This window comes from Ursus arctos, unplaced genomic scaffold (assembly GCF_023065955.2).
Source record: "Ursus arctos isolate Adak ecotype North America unplaced genomic scaffold, UrsArc2.0 scaffold_4, whole genome shotgun sequence".
Classification (NCBI taxonomy): domain Eukaryota; kingdom Metazoa; phylum Chordata; class Mammalia; order Carnivora; family Ursidae; genus Ursus; species Ursus arctos.
This window is the reverse complement of record NW_026623056.1, coordinates 57,416,868-57,434,678: the sequence shown is the minus strand read 5'-3', so window position 1 is coordinate 57,434,678 and position 17,811 is coordinate 57,416,868. Positions and strand designations below refer to the sequence as shown.

General features: G+C 36.1%; 1 pseudogene; it reads right to left on the bottom strand.

Moving 5' to 3' along the window:
- Positions 1-383: 383 nt before the first annotated feature.
- LOC125281485 (40S ribosomal protein SA-like) lies at positions 384-1,671 on the bottom strand (annotated as a pseudogene).
- Between the last annotated feature and the right edge of the window lie 16,140 nt (positions 1,672-17,811).

Here is a 17,811-nt window from a genome sequence, read left to right as displayed (position 1 = left end):
CTAGCTGTCTCCAATCCCTCTTCCCGCCATTCCCTCTTTTCTCGGTTTGGTTTTGTTTTCAATTGTGGATAACTACAATTTATGCATGGATAAATACATGTATGTATTTATAGATAAGTACAATTATGTTATGACATAAAAAAGAAAATGTCATTAAGAAAATCATAAGAGAAAGTACATTTACAATACTGTACTGTATTTATTTTAAAAATCTATATATAAGTGGACCTATGCAGTTCAAACATATGTTGTTCAAGGGTTAACTGTATATATTTTCTTTTATCCCTTACCCCCATTGCTATATCGCTCTGCTGGGGCTGACATAACAAAATACCACATACTAGAAGACTTCAACAACAGAAATTAATTTTCTCACAGTTCTGGAGGTCCGAAGTCCAAGATCAAGGGTCCTCAGGGTTGGTTTCTGGTGAGGTTTCTCTTCTTGGCTTGCAGATGGCCTCTTCTCTTTGCTCTTGTGGGAAGGGAACTTAAATTCTGGTGTCTCTTCAGTCTTCTTATAAGGTTATCAGACCTACGGGACCAGGGCTCCACCCTTATGACTTCATCTAACCTTAATTACCTCCCCAAAGGCCCCGTCTCCAAATAGTCACATCAGGTACACAGAGCTTCAACATATGAAGTGGGCCACATTCTGCTTCCTATTTAGGGGGATACATTCTGTCCGTAACACTTGCTTTTGTTGAATCTTTTTTTTTTTCTTCAAAGACACTGCTTATTTTTCATCACCCTTATTTCCATTTTCTGTTCTAGAGTCTGTGGAGAAACAGTTTAAGACTACCCAGTGGTTGCTCTTACCCACTCAGTGGCCCAAACAGTGGGAGCTATAGACCAGTCTTTTGATAGCCGGCTGCGCAATCCACTCCTCCTCAGGGCACTTGCTGAGGAGGCACGGAGGACACCAGAGCTCCTTTACACAGCGGGCAACCTCAGATTAAGTAGCAGAAAACTCAGGAGCTGGAGTGGTCCATTCACCTTCAAATTCCCCATAGTCATGGCTTCTCAGCAGAGGTACTCTTTTTCAGTTCTTCTGTATCTCTGCAGCAGACACCAGGCCCGACCTCCCGTGGCTGCTCATGGGAGGCGGTGCCACGCATGCGCAGAACGTGCGGGTGGCGTGAAGCACGTCACATTCGCGGAGTGAACTCCTTTGTTGCTGCGTGAGACGGTATCGTCCACATGCACAGAGGAGGGTCTGTGTTACATAGAGCAATGGTAGGCAGGTTACCATAAGACACCTCTGTGAGAGGCTGGTGGTCAGCCCTGGACTCAGTAACCACTGGAAGTCTCGGCTCTCAGAAGGCTGCCTGGATCTGATTAGCGACGGTTCCGGAAGTGAAGCAGCCAGCGAAGGGAGTGGCTCCAGGGGCAGCAGAAAACTTCAGCACAACTCCCTGGCCAATATTCCTGCAGGATGTTATACGCACCTACCAGCTGAGTTTTCAATTAACAATGGCACAAGCGGCTACCGCCAGCTTCTCCCAGGTTCTCTTTAAATTTATGATGTAGATGACACCTCTTTTTCTTTTGTAGCTGTAGTGTTCCATTTGGAAGTCACGGCTGGTGGCACCCAAGTGGGATCTTGCTACAAAAATTTAGGACATCCTCTTCCTTTGTTCGAAGGACATCGAGGGCTCTGTATATTGTGAACATTTCCCTTTAAGTTACAAGAGGGAACCCCGAACAACACTGTATGGACTTCTTTCTGGGTTGAAAGACGTTTTTTTTTTTTCTCTTTTTCTTTCTTTCTTTCTTTCTTTTTTTTAATGAACTGCTCTGATTTTATGGAGAAATTTGCAGCAAGACAGAGCTATACCTTGTGAAGAATTTACTTTTTTTCTCTCTATGACAATCTATTTTACTAAAAATGTGTCTCTTGTTTGTTTTCTTCAGTATAACTTCAGAAAGACCCTTGAATCTTCAGCTACTGATTTAGGAAATTGTATGATCTGAGAGTCAAATGTAGCTTCTGAGTTCCTGAATTGAATAGTGCTGCTCTCTGATTTAAAATCAGTAACATGGCAAAAAAAAAAAAAAAAAAAATGTGCACCATTTATTTTCCTCACATGAAAAGTGATGGGAGGAAAGGTATACTTCAGTGATGTGATTTGAAGGTTTTGGCAGCACAGCAAACACTGAGATATTCACCCTGTTAGAGAAAGGGTAAATATGTACAATAAGGGGGAAAAAAAGAAAAAGAACAAGCCAGGAAAAAAATAAGAAAGGAAAGAAATCCCAATGTATGGGTTAACTAATTAGTTGAAAATACTGTAACAGCTCATTGGGCAATTTTGTAATCAGATGAGCCCAAGGGATGAATATGATCAAGTTTATAACAGTTCATTTTCTTTGAATGCAGCTGTATACAATGCCCCAGGAGGTTCTAGAAGCAATGAAACTACAGCGACTCTTTTGATTAATAACATATTCAATCCCTAAAATCCATGAACAGATACACATATTGTTATGCCTTCAAGGGTATCCATAGATGCTGTGGAGCCCCTTCTGGAGAGAGAGTGAAGTAGCTGGAAACCTCCTGTGAATGACCATCTTAATTGTGTTGCCTTCTTAAAGATGGTCTTTTAAAAGGTTTTTTTTTTTTTTTTTCATTTTTTCTTTGTATCTAAGTTCGTAGGGTTAAACTATGCTGTGATTGCCATAATTGTTATTTCTCCCCCAGTGATTTTATAGCCAACAAGGGAACATTAGCACCCACTGATTCCTTGTGGAAAATAATCTATTTAAAGATACTTGCTTCAGTTGAATCTTTTTTTAAATGGTTCACTCCATTATTTTATTATGGAGAAATCTGCACTAAGGCAAAACTGGAGCTTCCAAAGAATTCACTGGTCTCCCTATTTATTCCTCCCTGGAAGTCATAAGCCTCTGTTGATAGCAGCCCAGATGGGTGGTAGGGAAGCAATTATGATTAAAAACATGATGGGAATTCAGAGAGCTGCAGGATGTCTGCAAATATCAAGGACTCTTGTTAAGGGCCTAATCCCACACTTATTATATGACTTCTTTCTTAGGGTTGCCTATCTCTCAGTAATTACTGGGTTATCAAATGTATATATATTTACTGTAGTACACATAGACTGCTTTAGCTGTTTGAACAGTATTTTATATATTTCGGTTAGACAGAAATATCTGATAATATCTAAAAATCCTCTTCCTTTCAATTGAAGGAAATTTACTTTAGAAGAATGCAGTAAACAAATAAATTAAGTAATATGATTTTGCTCAGCAATGTCTGGCATATATAGTAAATGCAAATTTCCTTTTCTTTTATCCTCTCTCCCTAAAGCCAAGTGTATGTCCTTTAGGGAAGGGAGAAAAACCTACAGTAACTACAATATAGGTAATTTTAAAAAATTAAAATAATCTTATTCCTTTCAATACTTTTGAAAGAAAGGGAATAAATGGTATCTAAAATAAGGTAAAATTCAAATTTTTAAAGTATAATATGTACCTCAGAGAATATAGTTCTTTGGGGCCTATGTGGTCCTGTTTTATAGCGTTTTCATTTTGTGAAAAGTTGATGAAAATTGTATCTCATTGATGTCAGGTGGTATAGGTAGTAAAATCAGCTATAGTTCCAGGCTGGAGAATCTTTGGGAAAATAGCAACTTAAGGATAAAATGGAGTCGAGGTCAATGATGGCTAACAAACTAGTTAATAGATGATTATAAAATAAATATTTATTCAGAGAACAGTCAAGGATATACAAGGAGATATAAAAGGACAAAGGAAGTAGCATGGTAATAGTTGAAGGGAAAAGTTTGACTTCCATATATATTGTAGCTACTAAAACTTTTCAAGGCTACAAGCACGACGACGCAACTCTCATTCAGAGCAATGCTAGGTTATTAGCAAAGCATTGAACAGCCACAAAGAATTATCTATTGTAGGTGAGGTATTAAATCACATGTGAGTTCTCTCTTAGGAAAAATTCAATGTGCACACAAACAAGAACAAGTATGTTTGGCGAATGTTTAAAATACCAAACTGAGGTTAAAACATTCTATCAGAATTCAGAAGAAGAATATACCATATAGCTGGAGGGTTGAAGGGTTAATGATAACGTAGCATGTGAAGAGTACATAAACTGAGTCTTAAGAGAGTAAGAAAATAGAAAAGAGCTTTCCCACAGGGAACAGTAGTATAAATAAGGGAAATAAGGTTGGAAAGCAAAGGAATTGCCAAAGGACTGGGACGACTCCACAGCCTTATGTCAGACATAAGGCTGGAAGGAAAGTGAGAGCCAGGACATATACAATGCATGGGATTTCTTTTCCTTTTCTTTCCTCTTTTTTTTCCTTCAGTTTAGAGTGGTTCCACTTATAATTGCTATATAACACATGAATCTAAACTTTAGTTATGGTTTAAAAGAACCATCTCATATGCTTATAGATTTTGTAGCTCTGAAATTCAGACAGAGCAGAGAGGAAGCAGCTTGTTCCTGCTCCCTGGTATCTGGAACCTCATGTAAGAGGTTTTGAAGGATGATTTTGTAACTGGGGGCTGGCATCATCTGGAGGCTTATTCATTTACTTATCTGCTGCCCGCACAGGACACTTTGAAGAACAGGGCTTTGCCTGACTGTCCACGTGTGGCATCTCCATGTGGCTTGGCTTCCTCACAGCATGCTGACTCCTGGGTTGTTGGACTTCTTACAGGGTGCCTTCGGACTCCAGAACTCAGACTTCCATCAAACAAGTTGGAAGCTGCATGCCCTTTTATGATCCAGCCTCATAAATCATATGATGTCATTTCCACTCTATTGGTTGAAGCTGTTCCATACCTGTCTAGATTCAAAAGTAGGAGATCTACACTTCATTTCTTGATAGCAGGGTTCTCAGTAAATTTAGGGGTACATTTTTGGTTTTGTTTTTTGGGGGAGCATTTAAAGATGTTCATATGAATGAATGAATTAATAGTTGAATCAGTGATTTGTAGATAAAATATATTTCTCAGAAGCATACACTGATAACTGATCTCAAGATAAAAGGTTGTTAGAAGTTAGAAGGGAATTAAATTTAGACTCCTGTGGGACCCTCTCTAAATTAAAAACAGGCACTGTATTAAGTACTTATCAAATTATATTTCTAGTTCTTAAATATGTACAGTGAGTTTTATTTTTCCTATTTCATAGATGAGAAAATAGAAATTCAAGAAATTGGCTTGCTGAAAGATTTATAACCAATAAGTGGCAGAGACCTGATTTCCAATCAAGACTGAGTTTTGTTAAAGTAGGTTCTTTTTCTACCAAATGTGGTGGAAAAAGAAAAGAAGGTTTCATTGTGAGACACTTTCTGAGGTTAGAATTGTTGGGATTTTGTTGACAATTGGATGTGGAGGTGGTCAAGAAGAAATAAAGTTGAAGATAAATCATTGTATCCGACATTACCTAATGAGGCAGATATTGGTGGTGTCCTTCAAAACTGGAGAAGATAGAAAGAAGAACAAATGTATACTGGTTGGCAAGAGGAAAATAAAAAGGATTAACAACATAATTTCAAAATGAAATTTTATTAAGAATTTCAAGACAGCAACAGCGGAGCATTAAACCAAACACCAGACCCCATGGCTAACACAAATCCCACTCCCATGAAGGCAGCCCTGGAAAGAGTTCAGTCTGGGGTAGGTTCCATTTTACAGGATGGAAAGACTTATCTGGAAAAATAAATCAGCTCAAAAAATCCATATATATTCAAAAGTGAATTCTTTTTAAGGGCAGAGTGAAAAATTGTTAAGGATAGAGTGTTAGCTGACCCTCAGGTGTGATTATTTAGAACCACCTCTTTGTATCCCAAACTAGAGGGAGAGAGAAAGAAAATTCACCTACTTCAGAGAGCTAGTACTGATCCAGGGAAGGAGAAAATACTCTGGAATCAGCCTTACAAGTTGTATGTGGTAGACAAAATCTTTATCTAGGAGACAGGATATGGAATTTTGTGCCTTTTACCACTCACTAGGTGAGTGGCCTTTAATAAAATATATCATCTCCCTTGGTCTCATATCTTCATTAGTTACCTGGTAGTTTGAGCCAGATGTGTTTATTTTTTCAAATATTCACTGAGTTTCTTATTTTGTTCTAGGCACCAAACATACCCTCCATAAACTGTTGAAACAAAATCCCTGGCACTCTCTACCTAGAAAACACTAAGATTTATTGTAAGCACACAAAAAATAAAACAATGATATATCAGAAATAGTAAAGAGCAGTCAGACCTGGGAGGAACCCCAGGTCTACCTCTTACCACTGTGTTAACTTGATCAAGCTTCTTAACCTTTCTGTTTTTCGTTTTTAAACTATGAAGTGTGAAAAATGTTGCTAACCGCCAAGTGATGCTTGAGATCCCTGTACATTCATGTATGTGATGTGCCTAATTCAGTATCTGGTGCCGGATACTTAACTATATAAATGTCTGTGAGTTTTTTATTCTCTCTTACCCCTGAATATGTATTTCAGATTCTGAGGCATAGTCCTCTCAATATTAGATCATCCATCAAAATAAGGATAATTCCCAGATCATCTCTCGGGGCATTTCTGAATACTGTTTAAAGATCCTCTACAAAATGACCTTTTTTTTTCTTTTGACACCAAATTTCAACTTAGGCCAATTCTTCCAAGCCACATTAACATGTGTGATGGATACCTGGAGTTCCTTTTCTCTCAATGTAGTGATTCTTACCTTTGTTGTGGTGGTGGTTCTTGGATCTCTTTAAGAATGTAATGAAAGCTGAGGACACTTTTCATTTAAAAAAGCACCTACACATGAAATAGAAGGCAATCTCACTCTGATACCAGGCTCCTTGGTCCCCTGAAGTCCTTCCATGTACCCCAGATTAAGAACTCCATTGCAATCCAAACATACAGTTATTTACTACAGAAGATTCACATTTTATTCTGAAATTCATGAATTCCAGGTGGTTGCGGAGCTTGATAAATTGTTCTTTACCATTGCTAATATCATGAAGGGAAAACTTCTAATTGATTCGATTTCACAGGCCATGTGTGAATATGGATTTCAGCCTTGCCACATAGGCTCTCTGCTCACTGAGTGAAGAGACTATTCTGCCCACATTTCAAGGTGAGTCTTGTCTACCCCAGTGATAAATACCGAAAACAAGGCACATGGGATCCAGCTGTCTCAAACCAAATCCTAGGCTGCTCCTATATACATCCAAAAGATTAGTTAAATAATATTGATATATCTGCATGTGGTGATGATTGCCTTGTTTCCACAGACTTGAAACCAGAACTTATATTGGAGTTTCCAAGTTTATGTCAAAAAAGAGGATTCTGAAAGCCCCATAATTTTGAATTTTTATAGGTAAATATTTAAATCTAAAAATAGTTTAAATAGTGATAGTTTATTTTCTGTAAGTGTAAAATGCATTAAAAAGTCTATACTCTAACCAAGCAAAAATGGAACGTTTTATGTTTTTCTGTTTAGGTAATGCATCAGCCCTACTCTCAAATTTTTTATTTTCTTAATATATTTGTGAACTATCTCTTTAAATTCAGATTGCCTATGACAGACTATTCCCATTAAATGCAAGGCTTAATTTTTTGTCACATTTTTAGAAAGTATTCCTGTATTATAGACGTCTTTACCTGTTTCAGCCTAAATGTGCTTTCTTAAAATGTCTAAAAATTCATTAAAATTATAAGAAAATGTTTTAAAGATATTATTGTGTCATGTGGTTTAACGAGTTTTCCATAATAAGTATTATTCATCTTCAAAGGTGTATCATTTTAAGGATGTTATGTTTCAAAACATGTTAAAAATGAAGAGATTAGCTCAACTTTCTGTGAGATTTTTAAAGTTTTGATTCCTGATATATAAAAGCAATACATAAGTACTGTCTTTTACATGGAAATTATTAAGAAACTTTTCTAAGATGGACACGTAATTGGGAAAAAAGTTCCATTGAATAATCAAATAAGTTCCATGGAAACACTCAAAAAGAGTTATAGATATGGCATAGATTTGATATTTATGGCCCCTCAGTATGAGGTTTGTGTTCCAAAACATTGCTTTATATAACATAGGAAAAAATTCACTTTTCTTTTTATAAACTTCAGTCTGAAGTCTCTAGGCTCTCAAATTTATAATGGAAATTATTACATTGTATCAGAATCAAGTACATATACAACTGAATTCCAAAATGAAACAAATAGGGAAAGTGTTTTTTAATGCTTATCTTTTACTTCAGAAAGAAAAATCTCAAAAATTATTTGATATATGAAACTTCTTTTGCTTAAATGAAGATAACTGGTCTGTCACAATGTGTTCTCTTTAGATATTAAATCTTTGCTTTAAAAAAAATAACAGTTCACATTTATTGAAAGCATACTACCTGCCTGCTATTAGCTAAATACATTACATGTATAATCCCTTTTAGTCCTCAAAGCAACACTCTGAGGGGAATAAGGCCGTCATTTTATAGATGAAGAAAGTGAGGCTTCCAGAAGAAGCTAAGTACCTTATACAGCTGGCAGAAAAGAGATTTGAAGCTGTATCATCCTGACTAAATTCTGAGCTCTTCTTTGTATCCATCACAAACATTGTGGTCTCGAATGTTTCTTTCCTAGTTCCACAACTTGTGAAATGTTACACAAAATATAAAAACGTTGATATCTTATTACATCAAGGCAGCTTACCCTTATAGTTACAAGTTGTGAAACAAGATTGCTTGGATTTAAAGTTACTTGAACTCTCTGTCCTCCAATTTCCACATCTGCAAAACTAGCATAATCATAATGCTAATTTCATAGACTTATTATGGGAATGAAATAAAATCTATTCAACAGTACATGGAAATTGCGAAAAAGGGCCCTGGCAGATAATAAATATTCATAATATGTTAGCAGTTAATATGAAAACTACTATTACCAGATTATCTTTGCTTCATGTATGTCATGATGCCCTACAAAGAATGGAAAGTTTTGTCAGATAGAAATCAGATTTTATGTTTTTTTCCATCGCTTCTATAACATAAATGATTCTTGATATATAAAACTAAATGTTTAGGTTGCCTTCCATCACCCTCCAAGGCGACTAATTTGGGGGGAAGGGGGCATGAACATTTAGTACTGAAAAATATTTCATTGTATGAAAACCCAGCCAAAGTCTAACGTATAAACAAAAAAGAAAGAAAAGAAGAAGAAAAAAAAAAAAAACTAGAGAAAAGAAATAAAGCCCTGGAAGCTAGACATTTACATCACCTCTATGAGTGAAAATAATAATGCCTCCTTCACAGATTCACTGCCAACACCTTTTCCTTTATACTGGGCGTACCAAGCTGTTTACCATATGGGTGTTATTTAGCCATTTCAATCGCCCAAGACTGAACCGAATGGCACCCACACACACACAAATGTCCACACATTTTGTAACTTGAAATATTGAATAATAGTTTTACTATTTCGAATGAAAGACAAATGCTTTACCTTTTCATTTAATATTCTGACAACATTTGCCAAAAAACTTTGTAAGGCTCTTTCTTAAGTGACTCAGGATCTTTGGGTTTCATTTTGTCAGCTATTTTTTAGTTTTTGAGAAATTTAATATTTTTATCCACAATGTTTTTTTAATTCTCTTAATGAATAGCTTGATATTTTAAGTTAATATTGCATTACATTGTTACTTGTATTATTATAAAACATTGCAGTCAATGACTAGCAGAGTGATGTAAAGTACATTTCCTAAGGAATAAAATTTAAGTTATTTTAATAATATATGATATACTACTTGTCTCTACCTCCCTCTAGAAAAGAGAAACTATCTCTATATGAGCCCTCAGTACATGTTTACTAAATAGAACTCTGAACTCTCAATAAGCTAAATAATAGTGGAATGTAGAAAGGTAATGGGAATAAGGTAATGGAAAAAATGTGGTCATTTCAAATGTATTAACTTCAACTTGAGAGAAGTTAGAATGTTTCAAACTCATTTGCTAACATTTTATCTTGAATCAGTTAAAATGGAACATTTTCTTCAAAATGGAAGCAAAAACCATAGACTCTTGGTATAGGACTACATAAAGCATATAACTCATAGTCACTCTCAATACCCAAAATTCTCTTTTTACATCTGTTGTACTTATCCCATACTTTGTATGACTGGAGGGAAAGAACTGTGACCAAAAAGCAATGCAGATCCCTGCTTGATTTAGATTAAATCATTTCACCTTTTTGGCCTTTGGTTGCACTTCTGTAAAATAAAATAATTGAACTAATAATCTCTGAGTTCCTTCAAATCTTTAGGTTTCTACCTTTCTACTTCAAATAGTGGGAAACACTATATTTTTGATCATCCACTGGAGAGCTCAAATTTTGAGAATGTTCTTGACTCCCTGTACCATTTGTCCATCAGCTGGGTTTCTGCCACTGACCCAAGAAACACCAGAGACTTTTACATACCAACGGGCTTGCTAGTATACTATGCCATTCTCCAGCTATTCTCTCTTCTGAGCTAAATAGAAATAAATACAAATGTAACACCTATTTTAATGATAACACATGAGTTATATTCAGTGAAATATTGAATTTTCGATGTTAAAGGTTTTGGTTCCAGCATTCATTCACCAAAGCTATGTTTGGGCCCAGAAAAAACAATGACCATTTATTCAAACATCTCATTTCTTCAAATACATATTCCATGCAGTCTTCAGAATAATTACTCAAAAACATATAACTGACCAACTGTCCTCTTTATGTACTCTCTTTGTATTTCTTCAATGGCTTTGGATACAAATGCAGTTTCTAACATATCATAAGGAGGATTGATGACTGGACTTCAGGTTACTGCTTTTGCTACTCATTACCATCCCAGGTGTGGGTCAGGCACAGAACTGCTTCTGGCTCCTAAGCCAGAAACTGCAGTTTCTTACTTTCATTTACTGCTTCAAGCTGCTGCTTCTTCACCAGATTAATTACCACTCATTCCTGATCCAGCTCTTTAGAAAGCCTTCCTTTGGCTTCCTTAATGCCACAGGATGAGACTGGGTTCCCTTCAATGGCCTCATATTTTCCAGGGCAAGTATGATACCATTAAACTTACCACGGTGATTTCAAATACCACTTCTGGTAATTCATGTCCTCTAGATTCTAGGCTCTAAGAGAATAAGAGTCTGAGAATAACAACTCTGTCTTACTTATCTCTAGACCCCTCATGCTTAGCACAATGCTTGACATATAGCAAGCTGATATTAAGGGTTTGATGAACACATGAATCAGTAGTGAGCATATACGAAATAGGGCAGATTGCCAGTAGGTGATAGATATTTGATCAATCTGTGTAAGAAATACCATCGATCTGTGCTGAATCTGTAATAAAGGCATTACAACAATAAAAAATAGCACCTATTTATATTGCCAGATAATTTGACACTTAACTTGAAGAAACATTGTGACACATGGCGGATGTTTACCATCATCATGTAGAATGTTCCAGTTTCAAAGAGCATCCCAAGTGATGCCACTTGAAAGTGGGAGGAAAGCAACACATCCTTGAAGCTCCCTCCTGGGTTCTGTTGTCGGAAGGGGGTGGAAAAGGAGTAGAAACTATATGGATGGCTGTGCACACTTGCCAGGGTAGCTGTGTTCAGCCACTCTCAAGTCCTGCCAAAGTGGAGGTGGTACATGGAGCATGGTCTGCAAAACAGCAGATGAGGTTGGTTTGGTCCCCATGGAAACCAGATCTCCCATTGAGAAGTAAACATATTTGATACTTTTGTAATCAGAACCCATCAAAAAGTGAAAAATAATCCATTTTTTATTGTATTATCTTAAGAGAATGGATATTCTAAGTCAGATTCAGTCAGGTATCAGACTTGATTAAGTTATGCCTCACTTTAACCACTGACATAAGAGATGTAAAAAGTTCCTCACTTGCTATCATGACTTAGTTCTCTATAGAAGTCTGGATAAGCATTTGTGTTCCATCATTCTATTGGGAATGAAATATAGTAAAATGACCAGCACAGCCAAAATGTGCCTCTAAGTATGTAATTGTTCACTCCAGAGCTCCACCCACAGGCAAAGGCATCTCAGGATCAAGACTTCTACGATAAAAATAATGCTAAATGTAATTTTTAAAAATGGAGTCCTTATCATACCTATGTGACATGATTCCAGAGTACCTTTGAAATGTGTGTATTATGCGTCCAAATATACTGGAAAAGATGGTCTGTAATCCTAACATATTCATTAGGAAATTTTTAAGACCATTTTTGAGAAAATATTTAATTCTGCTCCTTGAAATATTCCCCCTGAGCATTACATGTCTATGTTACAAGTGAGATAATCCTGTACCTATTCTCATTAGAGTTGGGGGACTTGATTGGTGGAAAAAATGAGATATATAGCAATAAAAGTCCAGGATCTAGGCTGGACTCGACTGTCCAGTGTCTATTCAATGTCATGGCACAATAGGAATTTTATTATTTCTTACACATAGAAGTAATCTGATCTCACTTATACACACTAATTTTGAGAAAAATAAAGGTTTCTGTCAATAATTATATATTTATGAATGCGAGATATGAAATGAAATGTTAGTTCATGAAACATTAGCATCTAAGTGACATTGAACATCTATATATTCTAAGTAATGGGACGTTTGGCATAGCCTAGAAAGAATTAATACGATTGCTCGCCTCCCATTTTAATATACGTTTTTTAGCATTGGCTAGTTTAAAGCAAAATAATAATAAGATTTCAACTCCCATAAACATGAATCCACCCTTTCTATTATATTCACCATGTGAAAGCTACAAAATTACTATGTCTAAACCTTCAGCGGGCTTTTCCAATTCATCCCAGCACACTTGCCAATCTTATACAAAATTGTTCTTTTTACATCATTTATAGAAATTGGAATCCATGTGTTTCTAATATCTCATAAACATTCAGAATCCTTGCTGCTGTCTATTTATTAGGTTTGGGTAAATTTTTAAAGACATGTATTTCAATCAGCTGTGCTGTTGTCATGGCTGATGATGATATTGTAGAAGATTTTATAATATTTTTGTTAGAAATGTCAATAGCATTTTGTATCATGTTCCAGTATAACACAAAGTTTCAAATTTATTGCAAATATCTTAGCCAACTTAAAAAAAATTGAAAAAGTAACCATCTCACAGATAAGCACTTTTCATGTGTACATGCTGTTCTGGAACAGGGTATTTCAAATGTGGTCTATGAAACCTGAGACAAGGACAAAACCTCAGCTGCAGGGGCTTTTGACCTTGCTTATTACTAGGATTGAAGGGGCCAGGGATAGGAGTGATATCTTCTAGCCTATTCGCCCTAGTCTTCACAATTACTTTCCTAATTCATTGCCCTGCTCCAGGACCCTCAGTCAATTACATGTTCCAGTACCCTTCTCCTTACCTTATTCCCTGTCTTAAGCTATTCAGACTGCTATAAAAAATTACCATATATTAGGTGATTTGTAAACAAGAGGTATTTATTTCTCACAGTTCTGGAAGCTGGGAAGTCCCAGTCAAGATGTCAGCAAATTTGGTATCTGGTGAGAGCCCACTTCCTGGTTCAAGGACCCAGCTGTGAGGGAGCTCTCTGGTGTCTCTTTTATAAGGCCACTAATCTCATTCATGAGGATGTCACCCTCATGACCTAATCACCTCCCAAAGGCCCCACCTCCTAATACCAACACATTAGGAATTAGGTTTCAAGATAATGTATTTTATGGTGATGTAAACATTCAGTCCATTGCATTCCCTTACCTGACTTCCTTTTGCAGGTTCAACACATTTTAAGAAACACTTTTTTCATTGAAAAAGGATGCGATGAAATTAATAGACTAATCCTATTATCATAGAACCCCCCCAGCATAATAAACCATCTAATTCAATGCCCTTTCCAAATGAAGAACGTTGCCATACAATAGTATCATATAATAGTTTCTCAAACTGTACTAGAACATTTCGTATGATGAGGAATTTCCTCCTTCCTCAGAACCCATTTTATCTTTAGACAGGGTTGACTTTTAGAAGGGCCTTTCTTCTAACTTCAAGTTTATTAGCAGCACACTCTAACCAACTCAGCTAACTAGCCACTCTCATTCATTCAAGGTTAGCTCTCTGAAAAAACACAAGGTAAACCTGTTTCTTCTCTTAATCCCCTTTACATATTAGGACATCGAAAAACTGCCTCTTTGTTTCACCTATGATACATTGACTATTACATGGTGTTTTCTACATTTGGAAAGGAAAGCAATTTCCAAATTGAGGTCAAAACTAAAAGTGGTTTCTCAACTGGCCCAAAACTCAATTGTTGTGTCTTAAACTAATCCAGTTACACAAACTCCCTGATTTAAACAATTCAGGTGTTTGCTACTTAACCATTCTATCGCCGATATCTACTATTACTTGTATTACCCAACGTCCAGTGAGGAGCCAGAATAGTCACCAGCGATTCTAACAGAGCTAACCTAATATAATAAATCGTTAATAGGCCTGAGGCCTATACAGGAATGAAGGCAAAAAATGGAACACAAAGTCATCACAGAGGTAGCAATTGCAGGAAGAAACTACCACCTGCTGGGCTAGAGAAACAAACAGAAGAGAGTGGAATTAATTCAATGTAGAAGTTTTGATGAGGGGCCTCTGGGTCAGTGCTAGCTCTCAGCTTAGGAGAGGGACCTTGAGGGGCTGGAATTCAGACCTCTGAGTGGAGGGCACTAGCCCATTGATTTTGATGTTTCTGCAGAGATGTGGAAGAGTTCTAGAAGTATTGGAAAAACTGCAAACTGGATTCAGCCGCAGCTACTGGAACAATCCATCACTGTAGGGGGAGGTCCAAAGGCTGGGAAGACACTGACGGCAACAGGAAGCCAATGGGAACAAAGAGGAAACAGCATGTCCTTTTTTTTATTCTAGCCTCACAACCTCCTTTAGCATTCCACCCATAGAGTTGAACAGAGAGCCAGCTGCCAAACCAGAATTGTGGCCTGCAGAGTCCCAGCCCAAGCATGACAAGGGTGGGCGTTAAAACTGAGACAATAGGTCAATAACTGGCACACTTATTTGACTGTGTTTCTAATTATTTGCATAGATAACTATTTCTTTAGCCTTCCTCCTTGAGGGAAGTAAATATATTTGTATCTGTCCCATTTTCCAGCATAATATTTAATATACAGTTGCTATTGAATAAATGCATGGTTAAGGTGTAATGGCCTTAGGTTTACCCGTGTTAAATATCATTCTGTTAGGTACACAATTGTTGTAGTTTGCCGAATTTTATTTTTTTCTTCCCCAAATAATACTGTGTCTGTTGCTTATCATTCCCAGCTTTGGGGTCATCTGCAGATTTGATATACATTACCTTTTATTATAAGTAATTGATGTGAAATATATTGTTAAACAGTCCTTCTCTAGCTTCAGAGTACATAAAGATCACCTAGATAGCTAGTTAAACATAGATCCCTGGGCCGGACCCCAGAGGTCCTAACTGAGCAGGGCATGAGTAGGACTTGAGAATGTGTGTTTCTGACTAGCTCAGAGGTATGAAGATGTCTCCCATCCAAGGTCCACATTTTTAGTTACAACTGTTTTAATAAAAGGTCAGAGTGTGGCAGTCTTTTAAAACTGCTTTACATTTTAATTCAATAAAACATTTATTGGACACATAGTATGTATAAATCACCCTGTTGGAAATTGTAAGAAATCCAACAATGACTAAGATATGGCTTCTCTTCTCAAGGAGTTTATAATTTAATAACTATAACACCTAGAAAGATTAAATAAGGACTAAAACATTATAAATAAAGTATTTAGGGACACAGAAAGGAAAATAACAGTCAGAAATAGTGACTTTTTTTTTGTTTAAAATACTGCAGTTGACTTTGGTGATGAGCACCAGGTGTTGTATGGAAGTGTTGAATCACTAAATTGCACACCTGAAACTAATGTTATACTGTGTTAACTAGCTGGAATTTAAATAAAAACTTAAAAAAATACTGCAGTTGACTTTGGGAATTTGATTATAAATCATGTTTTACTCATTGTTATTTGTTCTTAATGGATGGATAATGTGATAAAAATGTGACAGGAATATCCCATTACAAATCAGTATTATCTGACTTCAAATAATTCCTTTGTACTCTATCTCCATCATTTAAGTCATTTTGGAGCCTAACCTTCACCCAGATCCCTCTATTATTATATTCTCCACAACAGCATCTTTAAAAAAAAAAATCAAAATAAGGCAAGAAAATTTGGAATATACTTTGGAAAGGGGAGCAAAGGAAAAAAGTGCAGAAGTTAAAGATTTCTCTCTTTCTTCATGACTCCAAAATGACAGAATGTTATCACTAGAGTACTAGATATTTCCCACCTTCTGTGTCTATAGATAACAGTCTCAGGACCACTGACCATTAAATGTAGCCAAGTCTTTTGTTCAGAAAGAGGTCCACTGAAATGATGAGGATCAAGCAAGTCAAACCAATTTCCTCTCTAGTCAAGTACTGGGGGAAACATCAGCTTAAATCCAATGCCATTGGCTCATAGTTTTGGGCCCTGTTTCCCTAGATTCAAATTTTGGATCCCTTAATTTTTAGTTGCGCCCTGAGTGAATGATTTAAATACTCTGTGCCTCAATTTTCTCACCTGTAAAATGGACATTAATGTGATATCTTTTTCACAGGATTGTTTTGAGGATTCAATGCATTGATTCAGGTGAAGCACTAAAAAGTATGTGGTGGATAATAAGCCCTCAACACATTATAGTTGTTATTATATTATCCTATAGATGAATCAATAAGACTATCTTCTTATACAGAGTGAAGTTGGTCTGTACCAAAAGATGTTATTTTAAGGCTAACTTTTTTTTTTAATCTGTTATTTGTATGTTTTTGAAAATGAATGAAAAAAAATATAATTAAAAAGTATTATGGTGTATTATTGAACCCTTATGTTTATCTCCCATGTCTTTCTTTCTCTTGTGGAGAAAGGAGAAAGAAAATACCTTTAAGAATATTTTAAGTAGAAAGATATTTGGATAAATAATATGACAGGTTGTGAAAGTTTATAAAAATTTAAAGAAACAAATAATACAGTAAGAGCTCTGGTTTTATTTCAGTTTGAAATCATATGTAGTATGATAACAATTTGTCCATTATAGGACAAGCATTCAAATTTTCATTATGTGCTTGTATCTTTAATCTTTTGTCATTATTTGTTAAAATACTAAAAAGTATTGAACAAGGCCCATATAATGATGTCAAATCTTTCCACGTGATGATCAATTGTGATTGAAAGAAACATGGTAAAATTGACACCTAGTACTTAGCAACACTCAATTTGGTAATTCTAAAGCAAGTTGACAAGTTATAGTCATCTGAGTTCAGTTCAGACCACTATACAGTGACTTAGACTCAATATTTGTCTTAAAAATGAGTGCGTATTTGGTGACCGTGTTGGCAAAGCTATCTCCTTGACTCTTCACCAAAAAAGAGTTATCTCACAAAAAACAGTGTCTGAGAACTTACTGTTGTAGACTGTTACGATATTCCCTTTCTCACTACGTAATTTTGAAGGGTAATATTTAGAATATTTACGTGCATGTGTGTATGTCTGCACATGATATATACATATTTGCCTATCCTGATATCCTGCCTCTTCTAGATATCCAGACACTTTGACACGTGAGAATGTTCTCCCTTCTTTTCATTTGTGGTACCTGATGCAAAACTGCAGAAGTGTACTGTCAGATCTTGTGGTGGAGGGAGGAAGAACTTGGGTATAACATGAGCTGTT